Source organism: Magnolia sinica, chromosome 9 (assembly GCF_029962835.1).
Source record: "Magnolia sinica isolate HGM2019 chromosome 9, MsV1, whole genome shotgun sequence".
Lineage (NCBI taxonomy): Eukaryota > Viridiplantae > Streptophyta > Magnoliopsida > Magnoliales > Magnoliaceae > Magnolia > Magnolia sinica.
In genome coordinates this window covers 34,106,845-34,121,293 of record NC_080581.1, presented here as the reverse complement: position 1 = coordinate 34,121,293, position 14,449 = coordinate 34,106,845, and the positions used below count along the sequence as shown (strand labels likewise).

Here is a 14,449-nt window from a genome sequence, read left to right as displayed (position 1 = left end):
ACCTGCTTCCTTGAGAACCATTGTAGCTGCAAGCTCGAGAAGTGGGTTGCTGTTGTCGTCTTCAAGGGCAAGGATGTTAGCCTCTGCTACCTCTTGAATGTGGTCAAGTGTTTTGGTGGGTACGATAAGGTCATCAAGGAGAAGAGGTGTTGCGAAGAGAAGGTGGTTGGAGATGGTGGGGCCAACGGGCAGCTCGTTGATTGAGAGGTGGTTTTGGAAGATTTGAGAGGGGTTTATGGGGAAGGTGGAGGCGATGTATGGGAGTGATTCGGGCACATCTTTGTACTGGAGTGGGTTCCCCTATGAGAATGACCCATTGCCGCCCTCTATCGAGCTGGAGGTGTAGAAGAAGTACTGCTCTAGCCTGTGAAATCTCAGTAATTTTCCTAAATTACAAGGATCAATGCTTCAAGAGGTTCATGATGTTGGGATGCTGTTTTTGTCGTTCTGTTGGGAATTTTGAGGACCACTACTCGATGAATTATCTGCACCAGTACGTATTTTATATAGATGTTTCTTTGACAGTGGCCCCTTCTGATTATATACATCTTTAATTGGGGTAATTAGTAGTTTTGCATCTTACCAAGGATAATTAGGGCAGTAGGGATTTTAGAGAAAGAACATGAGATCCGATGGATCAAGGGAAGAACACACAGTTGGGGCTAGGAGAAACCTAAAAATGATTGAATGGCTAAAAAAAAAAATCTCAAATTTGTCACTCCCTCAGACCCATATATCTTTACATTTGAAACGAATCAATAATCCAACTTTATGATTCTAAGACGATCCTGATACCATGACTGGAAGTTCAAAAAATCAATTGCATTATAGAATATAGTTGGACGTAGTGTGAAGCTAGGCGACACTAGATTCTAGTGAAAGCACAGGGAAGCATCTGTTATTTATTTATTTGAAAGGTAACATTACCAGGGATTGAACCCTAGATCACTCACACACGCTACAGTTTCTACCTGCTCATCTACACATTACGAGGGAAGCGTCTGTTTCAAAATTTTAACGAGTATAGAAAGCTAGGAAGCTGGAGCGTGAGTCTGAAGCATGATTCCAAGTCGGAGCGACAAGAAGTCAGAGGATCCGGCACCAGGATTTCAGAAAATTAAGAGGATCTTGCACCAAGATTCCAGAAATTTAACTTTTAGCAGTCAAACTTGCCTGCAACTAAATGTCTTCCACAGCTTCCAAAATATCTTCTTCTTCTATTATTATTATTATTATGAATGGAAAGTTTATTAAGAAACAAAAAAGCAAAAACAGAATATGCAACCCAACATCCATTGGGAGTAATCAATATAGATGCTGCTAATGCAAAACATAAAAAAGACAAACTAGAAGTCATTACACCTGTCCTAAATGACGGTACCAAGCACGTGTAAAACCTCCTTGGCTAGCCTATCAGCCTCAAAGTTAGCTGAATGTACTAGCAATAGAAATGACACTGAGAATGATGAGCATACCTCAACCGCTTCCTCAGTCCAATAATCTCCAACGAGGTCTGCCATCAATCATCCAATGGATTGTTCCTTGAGTCTCCTTTAACTAACGATGAGATAAAATTGTGATCAATTGCATCTTCAAAAAAAAAAAAAAGTGATCAATTGCTGGTTTGACACCTGCCTTAGTGAAGTTGGGGTCACAAGTTCCTATTGGGCCAAAGAACTCCAGCATAGTTACACCTCTGCCATCTTTGATAAATCCTCTGATGCTGGCTGGGTTAAGAGGACATCAGATATAAAGTTGGCAGTGGAGTTAAAGTGCACCGTTGGACAAATATTTGATTTGGGGATTGCACATTGTTGCCCTAATTCCACAATATCTTTATGCTGGTCATGGACAAGAATGCTTCGTTTCGTAGTTGTTTTTCAAGATTGGGTAGGAAGCTGGTGCGAAGTTTCCAATTTAGAAGAATCCTAGGGATGAGAAATTGATTTGTATGTTTGTTTGCTACTTAAAGCATTTGATGATCTTTATAATAGATTTGGGATAAAGAAATTGAGAAAGATGCTTGCGAACTCAAAAAAATGAGAGGAAGGGTTAGATGTATTAAGAGTAATGAGTAAAGGGTATTAGTTAAAGGACGGTGAGATTAATGAGAGATGGAGAAGCTATTTCCAGAACTTGTTAAATGATCGACTCTTATAAGAGCATATAGGATCAAAGTCATTAACACAAATGACGTCGGATACCATAGATACTTTTGTATCATTGGGATATTTGAAATAAAAGAAGCTTTGAGAAAGACAAAGATAGGAAAGGCCCTAGGACCAGATGGTATATTGGTATAGATTTGGAGTTCATGAGAGATACTAGCTTATTTTAGTTGAAAAATTTGTTCAACAATATTATAATATAAAAATTGCTAGAGATGAATGAAGAAAAATTACAATGGTTCCTATTTATAAGAGTAAAGGAGATATGTAGAGTTGCACTAAGCTACAACTATCATGATATTACACATATGAGTGATACTATGAAGCTCTGGGAGAGAATGATCAAAGAAAGGTAAGGTGGGAGATGAATGTGTATCAGATTTTTTTTTTAATTTTTTGAATTTATGTCAAGAAGGTCAATTATTGAGGCTATTTTCATTTTTAGTTGATCGAGAGATATAGGGAGAGGTGGAAGGATCTTCACATGGACTTTGTTGGTGTAGATAAGCACTTGATATGGTCTGTAGAGAGTTAATCTGGTAGGTAGTGGGAAAGAAAAGTGACTCAAGAAGATATGTTGGACCTAGCCCGATTTTAATAGTTTGGGTCCCATTTATTGAATCCATTAAGAAATCGGGTTTGAGTGCTTTAGTTAGCGTTAGGTCACATTGATTGACCCACTCAATTCTAGTCGGTCTTGTTGGGTAGGTTTACTATAGAACCATTATGATTTTTGGATTCCTGGGTAAACATGAGCAACATACCTGAGCGATGGGGTGGATCTCGTGAAAGTTAGACTCATGTGGTGCTCGATTAGCAGAAGCAACATGCTACTACACACTGTGAAAAAACCAGAGGATAATCAATGAGTACCCGGACCCGTGGATCCGCGTACTTGTTGGATCTGACCTGATTTTAATGGTGCGGGTCCCATTTATTGGACTCGTTAAGAAATTGGGTTCCGGTGCCGGAGTTAGTGTTAGGTCACACCTCCTGTTAAGTCTGATCATACATGTTGTCCATACTGGATTCTCCTCCAGACCCATCAATTTATCATGTTCGCCTCTCGCAGCTATTTTGGTTGTAGCTGGTTTAGAATCTGATAGCTTAGAATGGTTGCCCCAAATGGGGAGTGGGGAGTTTTCAGTAATTTTTTCAATAGGCTTCTTCTAGATTGAAAGAAAATGCTGGTGAACTGTTTCTCCAGATACACATGGGCAATCACCAACTGTGCCACCTGTGCGGTAAACATGGGTCAGCTCTTCACAACTACCAACAAGAAACTGCAGCGAAGATCATTCTGCGGTATTCGGAGTTCTCAAGTTGCGGACGACATGTGCTGAGACTCAAGCATGAAAAATCAGCAGGTTTTTTTTTTTTTTTCTAGTTCTTCCTCCCCAAAATAAACATGTCTGTATAGCAATGATTATTTAGCAGGAGTTCATCTCCCAATCATTGTTATATCTATATCTCTATACCACTGTTACTTACCGGCAACCGGCAATTCCAACAACAGTAATAACACCTGTAGAATTCACCTCTCTCATGCATGCTAAAGAAGCCAAAGGAATGCAGAGTGCATGGATTTTAAATTGGTTTTCTAGATCCGCTTGCACTTCTACAAGCAGATATGTGCTAACCTTACACGTGCAGGACATCTGAGCCATGTGTCAGGGATGTTTGCTGGCTCCACATGCACTTCCGCAAGTGGACACGTGCTAACCTGGAAAATGTGCAGGACATCTGAGCCATGTATCAGGTGTGCTCTACCACGTACATAACCGTGAGGATGGTTAACTCATCAGTTAGGCCACATAGATGAAAACAGTGGATGGTTTAAACAAGCTTGGCAAATTTTTTCTAGGCTGTCCATGGTTTTAGCACATGCATTTGTTTACATGCTGATTTGTCCAGCTCTGATGTCAGGGCTGAGCCATCTACATGATGGGGCCCACCTAATACTTGGATGGGATGTCTACAAAATGTGAGCCCACATGCTGATTTATCATAGGCCTGTGGTTCCAGTCCTGACCTGAATAGCTTGGGCTTGGGCCTATGATATAGACCCAATAACGGGCTTAGCCCTGATTTAATTCAAATTTCTACTATTAGCTTGGACCATCATTTAGCTCTCTAAATTGTATCTCGTTTTGAATAGCCACTAACAACCTGCTCTCTCTCTCTCTCTCTGTTTTTATTTTTATTTTTTTCAGTGTTTTTTCCTTTTCTTATTTGATAGAGTGGATTGTTTTTCAAAGATGTGACCAACATCTTTCTAATGGGGTAGCAGTCCCTGGAAATGCCTACAACAATGGTAAATGTCCATGCAGATTCGGCCTTGTTAGTTTATAGGTTTATAGCGTTATACCAAATAGCTCAAGGTAATTGTAAATTATTACTTATCAGTGAAACAACACAACACTGCACTCAATGTATTGAGGTTCACATTTTTTCTCTAACTTTCTTGTGTACTTCGAAGTCTGATCCATGACGTTTTTGTTTCACTCACCAAGTTGTTTTACTGTGAATCAGATGCAATTCAGCATGGCATGTGTACCAGTGGCAAATAAGAGACAAAAATTTACAGTTTTAATATGAAGAATCATGGTACCAATGAATCACAGTGTGAATAGAATCAAAAGATCAAATCCCAAAGGCAAAAAAGGTTTAAAGAACTTAGCTGCATAATCATTATAGCTAGGTAATTCTTCCACTTCAAATCACACTTCAAACTCCTGCTCCAACTTCTGCTTGCCAATCTTGGATCTTGGACCCAAAAAATGAGCCTCATCAGTGATTACACCTCTCAACTTTTTCCTTTTGTGGCCCCAGATGAATCATAGGTCAGCTAGATATTTTGGTCCTAGGCCTAAAGTGAGATTACACATCTCATGGTCGAAGTGGATTTCAAATACACATCAAGGTGGACCCTCAAAAATCAAGGGTGACGTCTTTTCTCCCATGTTCAAATTGGAAGAGTGATGTCTACCCTTGATTTTTACCAGGCCCACCATCATTATATGATACCGACTCCAATCGTTAGATGCCACACTAAATTATAGGCATAGGGCCCAAAAATTATAAGGGCCATACGTGATTCAGGTGGGTGAATTTTAACATTGCTACCATGTAAAAGTTAACTGAAATTTGAAGTTTTATATGATAATATTGATTAGAGATATGCTATGCTGTTATGACACTGATAAATTAGACAAGCTGTGTTTCCTGGTATATATTGGCATTGATACCATTGCTGATAGAGTTGAAGATGCATGTTACACATTAGTTGACACAGCAAGTTGGCAGGGCTAAACATTTTGTTTACCGTGGCTGCCGGGACTGCTGATTGTATTGTCCTTCAGCTTGACTAATCTGGAGCTTCAAGTCCCTTTTCTGTATTTTGGGAATTCCATTCCCTGCTTCTGATGTAATGAATATAGTTGTCTTCTCGGAAAAAGAAAAAGAAGACAACTTGATAGTTGTCTAAGGGCTTGTTTGCATGCAGCAGTGATTCTCTTGACCTTTTTGGAGTTTCATCCAAAAGGATTCTGAGCATAACGAAATGGTAATTTGGTAACCAAAAGTCCTATGTGAAGCAAAAAAGACATTAAAGATGTTCTCCCTTTTCCGGTTTGTTTCCTTCCCCCACCCAATCTGGAAAAGATTGGACTAATCAAATCCAATTCAAGGAGCAGCCAACATGTAAACAAGCCTTAATATGTACATCTAGTTGGTCACATTTTCTTTTTATGTAGAATCTCCTCACTTATATTCTCCATGTATTGTTATAATATATCATATGAAGGAAAGATGGTAACCATTAGCCTTCCAATTCTTAATGAAGTCATCATAAAATGGAAAACTAGAAATGTGAAAATAGAAGGGAAAGATATAATATATATATCAGAAGTTTATTAATTTGCCAGAGTTTCTTTCTTACCTCAAAAGATTTGTTTCTGACTGTTCTCCATGCTGAATATTTAATGCCTTTATTTCTGTTCAAAATGTTACAAGATTGTTAATGCTCCCGGCAGGCATTTATAGCTACACCAGGAAAGTCTCTCATTGTGGATGATTATGGACAGGTTAGAGAGGTAGGGAGGGAGGACCCACCTGGCACAACTCTAGTTATACGTCTCTTTAGTCCAACTTCAAGTAAGATAGTTGCAATCTGGAGTCCACTGTATCCTAACAAGTAGGAAAATTATAATCTAGTTTTTTGCACTTTATTTCAGGATGCCTTTGCTTCCGATAGAAAAAAGGCAAAAATGCTCAACTTCTCTATTGGATATGGGAAAGCTTATGTTAGACTGGCCCGTGATTAGGAGGTATGCATTCTCTTTATAGATGAACATTTGGCTACCTGTGGCCAGATTCAGCTTTACACACACGCACGCATTTTTTCCCTTGCATTTCTGATTTTAGTATTTTTACCTGAAAATGAATGCTGGTTTGATACAGCATAGCCACTTTCAAGTCATGAACTGTTTGTCAAAGCAATTAGTTAATAGTGCAATTTCCTGTTGTTTTTTAACTTTTCTTTTTTCCAGTGGCACTACTAAAGAGCATGGAATTAATGAGGTATAAAATAATTAACGAAGATAAGGAATCCATTTCACTTTTGAACTTTGTTTTATATTTATTTTCCTTACGGGAATTGTACCTTACATTAGACAACAAACATGCCAGATTGGCATGTGGGTTAAGAGTCTCGACCTAAATGGGTTGGGCTTAGGCCTAATATAGACCCACCAACGGGCCTAGACTTAATTTAAAATGGGTTAGCCTCAGGCCTAAGTCGGGCTGGTTTGCAGGTTAACTGACCCAACTTGCTTTTGTGGTAGTTCAGGCCAAACTATTTGGGCAGTGGATCAGGTTTGAGCTAGAAATATGTTCATTTAAATAAATAGGTTGGGCTTGTGTTGAACCCTACCTGCCCACTTTGGTTATTAATGGGTTGTGCCAGATTATTCGGCTTGGCTTGACCCAAAAACCAAAACAAAATAAAGAAAAGTATAGATAAATTCATTGTCTACACTCGAACTCAACCTGATTCCTTGAGTCCAATTTATTGAACCTGAACTCGTTAAAATTGGGTCAGGTTTGTAGGTCGAGTTCATCGGGTACCCATGGCTTCGGGTACCCATTGACATCCTTACTGACCTTAATGCAACGAGTGACAAACAGGTCAGATTTGTATAAGGGGCCAGTATCGACCTTTTAAATTAATGGGTCGGCTGCTTTTGATTGCTAGCTAATCTAAACTAGCTTTGAATTTTAATGGATCAAGTATTGGTCCAAAACTTGAAGTAGATTCTTAAATGGTTGGGTACGAGGATCTCCTAAACCCTACCCGACCAAACCCAACCCAACCCAACCTATCCTATTTGCAACTCTACCCATTGGGATTTTGGGCTTTTAGCTGCTATGGGCCTAGCTTAAGATTAAAATTCAAGCCCTTTTTTTTTTTTTTTTTTTCAAGCGGGCTGATTTGGACTATACATTATCCAAGCCTGGCCCGTCTAATTAGTGTTTGAAAGGGTGTTGCAACACACACAGAGGAAATGGTACTATGAGGTCAACCTCATGGGAGTTTCCCATTAGGCTGAGCTTTGTGGACCCACCGTGATCTATGTTCTACGTTGGACATCCACAACATGCATTTGGTGGGTCCCCTCTAGGTTATGATATATCATAAAAATAAACCGTATCCGGAACTCAAGTGGGTCACACCATCTGAAATTGTGAGAAATCATGCCTAAAACATTTAAAATCACTTGTGTGGGGCCCACCCGAGTCTTGTGTACGGCTAAAACTTGGTGTGACTTCTTTCCCATGCCTTCCCTTTTCTCTATCATTTTAAGGATTGAGCCCAAAAGCTCAAATGGGCCACACTAAATAGTAAAATTGTTTGATGGCATCGAAGAACCCTTCGATGACATCGAAGGTATCTTGGATGACATCAAAGGACTTTCGTTGACATCGACAAAGCTGTTTTCTACCCTTTTTTTTTTTTTTTCTATTACCGTTGGAGCTCGAACTTTTTATAAAGGGCATTCAGTTCTTGGGCTTTATGATGGGTTTTTGGAGCAACAGAAGGTAGGGTGATTCCATATACATATCCCTCATCCCATGCCTCTATTCCATGGAGATTCAAGCAATCTCCATTGAGATTTCAACTCTAATGAGGATTCCAATCTCACCATTGGAGATGTGCTTGAACTCCTTCATTTCCTAGAGATTGGACTTAAGATATCTTGGCAAACCATTGCCCAAATCTTCTAGGAGACTCATCTAGTTGAATCCCCTATGAAAAATAACTTCTCATTAGTTGTAGGAGATTCAACCCACTCCTATCACCTTGGTCACCTCGGAGGAGCATAAAATGTAAGGTGATTGATCGTGGAGCTGAAGCGTTAGCAAAGCAGCGGCAACATGATCGAGAGAGCATCGAGGAGTTGATTGAAGCACGGGAGAGCAGAGATTAAGCGACCTAAGATGGAGCTACAAAATGGACTCAATCTGACAAGTGTCATGTGTCCTAAACTCATTCTAGGTTCGAGTCCAAGTTTGTACTCTTTCCTCGTGTAGATTAGAGTGCAAGAGTTGTGTTCTAAACTCATTCTAGGTTCTTGTGTAGGACCTTGGCTCTTTTGTATGGTCTAAATTCGTGGTTCTTGCATAGGACCAATGTTGTTGGTTAGCCTAAGGAAAAACCAACTGAAGTCTCTTGTGGGAGCTTCCGGCGGGAGAATACATATCGGGTTCTTGTGTTAACTCTACTGTAAACTCTAAATTTCAGGTTCTTGTGTATGACCTTGGCTCTTGTGTAGGGCCTGGCCTTGGGTTCTTGAGTAGGACCCTTGCTCTTGTTTATGACATAAAGTTAAGAGTCATTGTGTAGGGCTGTAAAGGTTAGAGGTGAACTTGATTTTAAACCTCCGATAGTGAAATTCAATACACTCATGGGTGAGTGCGTCCGTCAGGAGTGGAGTAAGCAAGTAGTTGAATTACTATATATAATTGTGTTTGAGATAGTCATTTGCGCAATTGTTTAATTATGCTTGTGAGTTTGAATGTTTACATTATACATACATGATTAGTTGAATGCTTAGTGATTGATAGGTAGCACATCCCACATACACACATACACACTATCTTAATATAAACTAGTTGTTTATTTGCAAATCCTTTGTAGGCTATGTGATTGGACCCTCTTTTGGCTTTGAAGTCTTAAGAGTTATATTATCTTTCTTAGTTTAATTGTTAATTAGTTTAAGTTAGGCAATTATTGTTTTAAGTAGGCATTACTTTTAAATAGGTCCTAATCAACCCCCCTCCCCTAAGACATAGCCTTCATTCCTTAAATTTGCTAAGCTTCCGAAAATCGCAGCTGTGGTAATCCCATTACACTACAGGCTCACATTTTCACTCCACTCCTTATGAAAAAGGCAAAAGAAACCATGTCTTCAAACCCATATCAAGCTGGAGCCCTGATGGTTCTTTTCTCCTTGTTATTGGGTATACTCTCCTGGGTATCATGTTGATTGTTTTGGTCAATTTCGTACACTTATAAAATTTCACCTTCAGTAACTGGTTCAACTGGCTCTATTTACAATGATAATTTCTCAGACTCACCATGTTTTTCTAACTTCTCTACAACATCCTTGTTGGCCGTCAACATTGATACATCATTAAAAGATGACATCTCCATTAATGACCACCTTCTGTGAAACTAAATTCCAAAGCTTGTATACCTTAATACCTTTCTCATACCCGATAAAGATGCACTTCCTAAATTTGGGATCAAACTTTATCCTTTATCAACTTTGCATGCGGACATATGTTGGACACCCGAAGATCCTCACCATTGAGTAATTGACGTCCTTACTTGTATAAACCTCCTTTACAACCTTGGAGTCTTGCATTATATATGGTGACCGGTTTATAATTTATCATACCATGTTAACCGCTTCTGCCCAGAAGCTTTTAGACAGCCCCGCATGCAAGTACATACTTCTTGCCCTTTCCAATAAAGTTATATTTATCCTTTCTGCCACTTTATTCTGTTGTGGGTTCCCTGGAGTTGAGAAATGCCTTGTGACGTCATGTTCCTTACAAACTTTCATGAAATCCACATTTCTGTACTCCGTACCGTTATCTAACCTAAGACACTTAACATGTTTCCCAATTTGCTTCTTTACTTCCGCCTTCTATTTATTGAACTTGGCGAACACCTCAAACTTGTGCTTTAAGAAATAGACCTAAACCTTCCTCGAGTAATCGTCTATGAATCTCATGAAGTATCATGCTCCTCCCTTAGACGGTACTATCACTGGCCTCCATATATCGGAATGAATATAATCAAGTACCCCAGTGCTAGTATATGTAGTAGTCTTGAACCTTACCCTGCATTAAAAGTACCCTGGTTTGTCAATCTACGTGACGGTTGAGTCATAGAGTCAAGGGAGCCCCACATTGAAGATTATATGGCTAAAATCTTAACAAGAAGGAAACGTTCAGGTTAGCCTCAAAGGTAAATCATGCCTCACATCCCATAACCAAAACACCCAGGTAAAAGAACTCCCTCATAATCTAAGTTTGCTCAAAATCAAATAAGAAAAACTCAGAAAAAACTTAGAATTATAAGGTTCCAGTTGCAAAGTTATATGAAAAGTAAAAACATATTTTCTGCAACTGTTGATGACATCAAAACTTACGTTTCGATGACATCGAAAAGGTGCCCCAAATATGTCCAGCTATCAAACCATATTTCTGGAGAATTTCTCGATGACATCGAACAAGTATCGATGACATCGAACCTCTAAGTAGTTTTCGAAATATCAGTATCGCATGTATCGCACCCTTGAGATACCCCTTGGGATACAGATACGTATCGGTTATCGCACAGGATATATTGTTTGTATCGCATAATTTATCGCACTTTTTGGGAAACATGGGGAAACATTGAGAAAATGGTTGAATTTTCAATGAAACTTCATGGATTGTTAAAAAGGACCTTAATACACACTTTTAAATCATAACATCTCAAAGAAAAGGTGCATATAATAAATTTTCTTTGTATAGAGTCCTAAGTTATGCGATGTTTAACTGAACTAATGCAACTATATTTAAATTGAATGCATGACATTTATAAATGTATCAAAGACGTATGAAAACACAACAATTCATTGAAAAGCAAAAGAAATAAAAATGGATAAATATGCATATATAAATGATAGGGACGTTTGTGGCCTATACTGTTTCATGCGCTAGAAACTTAGGTGGGACCCACCATGATGTTTGTGATAAATCCATCCCACCTATTTGTTTTGTGAGCTCATTTTAGGACATGGTACCAAAAATGAGCCGGATCAAATACTCAAGTGGGCCGAAAACGTGAAGATTGAACGTACACAATTGAAATATTCGTGGGGCCACAAAAGTTTTGAATCAGGTAATATTTGTCTTCTCAGTTCTTCTCAGCAGGAATGACGTTATAAATGGTATGGATGGCATTTAAACATCATTGTCGACCCATGGAGTTTTTAAGTGCAGCCCACTCGAGTTCTGGAACTTGCTCACTTTTGGTCCCAAGTCCTAAAATGAGCTCACAAAAAGGATGGACAGGGTAGATTTCTCACAAACAATATGGTGGGCCCCACCTAGGTTTTCGACGCAGGAATCTCCTGCCAAAGGCTTTCCTAGGAAATCCGCAGAAGCGGATCGGCTGGTGTACCACACACCACCATGCTGTGTTGACGTCAACAAGTTCTGTGGGTCCCATCATAAGGTATATTTTATATCCAAACTGCCTGTCCATTTGGCAAGCTAGTCTTAACGCTTGAGTTGAAAAATAAGTCAGATCCAATTATCAAGTGGACCACACTGCAAAACTTAGTGGAGGATTGAACGTCTACCATTGAAACCATTTTGGGGTTACAAAAGTTTTGGATCAATATGATATTTGTTTTTCCTCTTCATCCATGTATGTGTGACCTTATGAACAGATTGGATGGAAAAAAATGTTATGGTGGGCCCTACAAACATTTTAATGGTGAGAATCATTGTTCCCACAACTATTTGTGGTGTGGTCCACTTGAGCTTTGGATACGACTTATTTTTGGGCTCATGATCTAAAATGATCTCGCCAAATAGATGAACGGGGGTGGATATAATAAAGACATCATTGTGTGGCCCATGTAACTTTGATCTTATTTGAACCATTTGTACAACTCAGAGCGTCAGCGCTCGTCTTCGCAACACAACCTATGTGGTACAACAGCCAGTCTTGTGGGGTCCATCTTGCTTTAGATATATTTTATCCAAGCCGTCCATTTATTTTTTCATATAATTTAAGAATATAATTCCAAAAATTAAGCAGATTCAAATCTTGGGTGGACCACACCAGAAAAATTAAGCAGATCCATATCATTTAATGGTAAGTGTTCATTAATCATTGTTTGATGTTGTGTGGTCCACTTGATATTTTAATGTGTTTGATTTTGGGATGACATCATAAAAATGGACTATAAAAACAAATGGATGGACTAGATCTACAACATATCATCAACGTGGTCCCTACAGTAAGCGTAACACCCAATAAGTTGTTTCTCATGTAGCACCAATCCACCAGGCTGCATTTATGGGTACATTTTATTTTATGTACTTAGTAAACACTGTGGGGTCCATCGTGATTTATATATTTTATCCACTCCAATCCATTTTAACAGATAATTTTAGGGCTTGATCCCAAAATTGAAGCGTATCTAAAGCTCAAATGGACCGCACCACGGGAAACAGTGTGAATTGAACATATACCATTGAAAAATTCTTGAGGGCCACGAAAGTTTTGGATCAAGCTTATATTTATGTTTTCCCTTCATCCCTGTTTTTGTGATCTAATGAATAGGTTGGATGACAAATAAACATCACTGTGGGGCCTGACAAGGTTTCAACAGTTGAAATCATTATTCCCACTGTTTCAAATGGTATGGTCCACTTGAGCTTTGGATATGCTTCAATTTTGGGATCAACCCCTTAAATAATTTGTAAAAATGGTTGGACGGCGTGGATAAACCACATATATTCACGGTCGGCCTGCGGACTTTTAGCAGTACGATAAAGTGTACGAGTAACTCGGTACGCAATCAGATTTCTTTTGGGATTTCAACGGAGGAAGCTGCATTTCGAAAGAGGGAAGAGGGTTCCGGAGATTTCGAACCTTAAAAATCTCCAATCTTCTCTTCAATACACCCGATTACTCGTCAAAATCTTGATTGCAGCAATACCTTCGTCGAAACCTTCGCTGTGATGCGAGATCTCCATTGCGATGTGAAATCTTCGTATCGAAATTATTGCTGTTGATGGAGTGGCCCATCAAATTTGACCTCCAATCATGCAGTCTGAGTCTACGGGTACTAAGATCTTCCCTCCAGTTTTTCCTCTCTATTTTTATTTTTATTTTTATTTTTTTGGTAATTATGAACCCCATAAATCCAACGATGAGTGATAGTATTGATGATATCCACGATATCGATCATAATGGGGTGATATCTTACGATATATTGCGCGATACAGTCATTTTTTCTATTTTTTTGAACTTCCGAGTGGTTTCGTGTCACTGGACAGCAATAATGATAATGTCGGCCGCTATATCGATACTGCGAACACTGCCTGCAAGTTCAATGACATCGAACCCATTTCAATGACATCGAAAAATGGGCACCCAATTGTCCAGCGAGCTCAATAGGAAAATCATGAATTACTCGATGTTATCGAAATTCAAACTTCAATGACATCGAAAGACCATTTGATGACATCGAAAAAGGGACCGATCTGTCCAGAGAGTTTTTGAAGGAATTCATGAATTACTCGATGTCATCGAATTGACTTTGATGTCATCGAAATTCAAACTTCGATGACATCGAATATAGGAACCCAAATATGTACAGCAAGCTTCAAGAATTTTCGGTAAAAATCTCCATGACATCGAGAAGTCATTCGATAACATTGAAGGTATCTTTCGATGACATCGAAGACCACTCGATGACATCGAGTAGAACTGTCCAAGCTCTTATAAGAATATTTATGCACAAAGGCTCGGGCAATCGAAGTCAGTTCAAGACCTTCGATGACATTGAATCTTGACAGGTTTCTACCCTTTTTTTTTTTTTTTTGCCCATTAGGACTTCATTGCCTATTTATTAAGGGTTGCTTCCTTGGTTCCTTAGTGAGAAAATAGTGAGATTTAAGAGAGTTATTGCTATAGGAATATTACC

The 14,449-nt window shown here is 39.0% G+C and overlaps 1 long non-coding RNA gene across 7 annotated transcripts; it reads left to right on the top strand.

Annotated features, from left to right (window-relative positions):
- Positions 1-353: 353 nt before the first annotated feature.
- Positions 354-8,584, top strand: LOC131254842 (uncharacterized). 7 transcript variants are annotated; one of them, XR_009175956.1, is made up of 8 exons: positions 354-493; positions 3,376-3,535; positions 4,382-4,482; positions 4,701-4,869; positions 6,203-6,323; positions 6,404-6,496; positions 6,719-6,749; positions 8,506-8,584. It is a non-coding gene; the product is annotated as an uncharacterized LOC131254842 (long non-coding RNA). The 7 variants fall into 7 exon arrangements; XR_009175957.1 differs by having other exon boundaries at positions 6,203-6,253; positions 8,506-8,583; XR_009175955.1 differs by lacking the exon at positions 8,506-8,584 and having other exon boundaries at positions 6,203-6,253; positions 6,719-8,046.
- Positions 8,585-14,449: the final 5,865 nt, after the last annotated feature.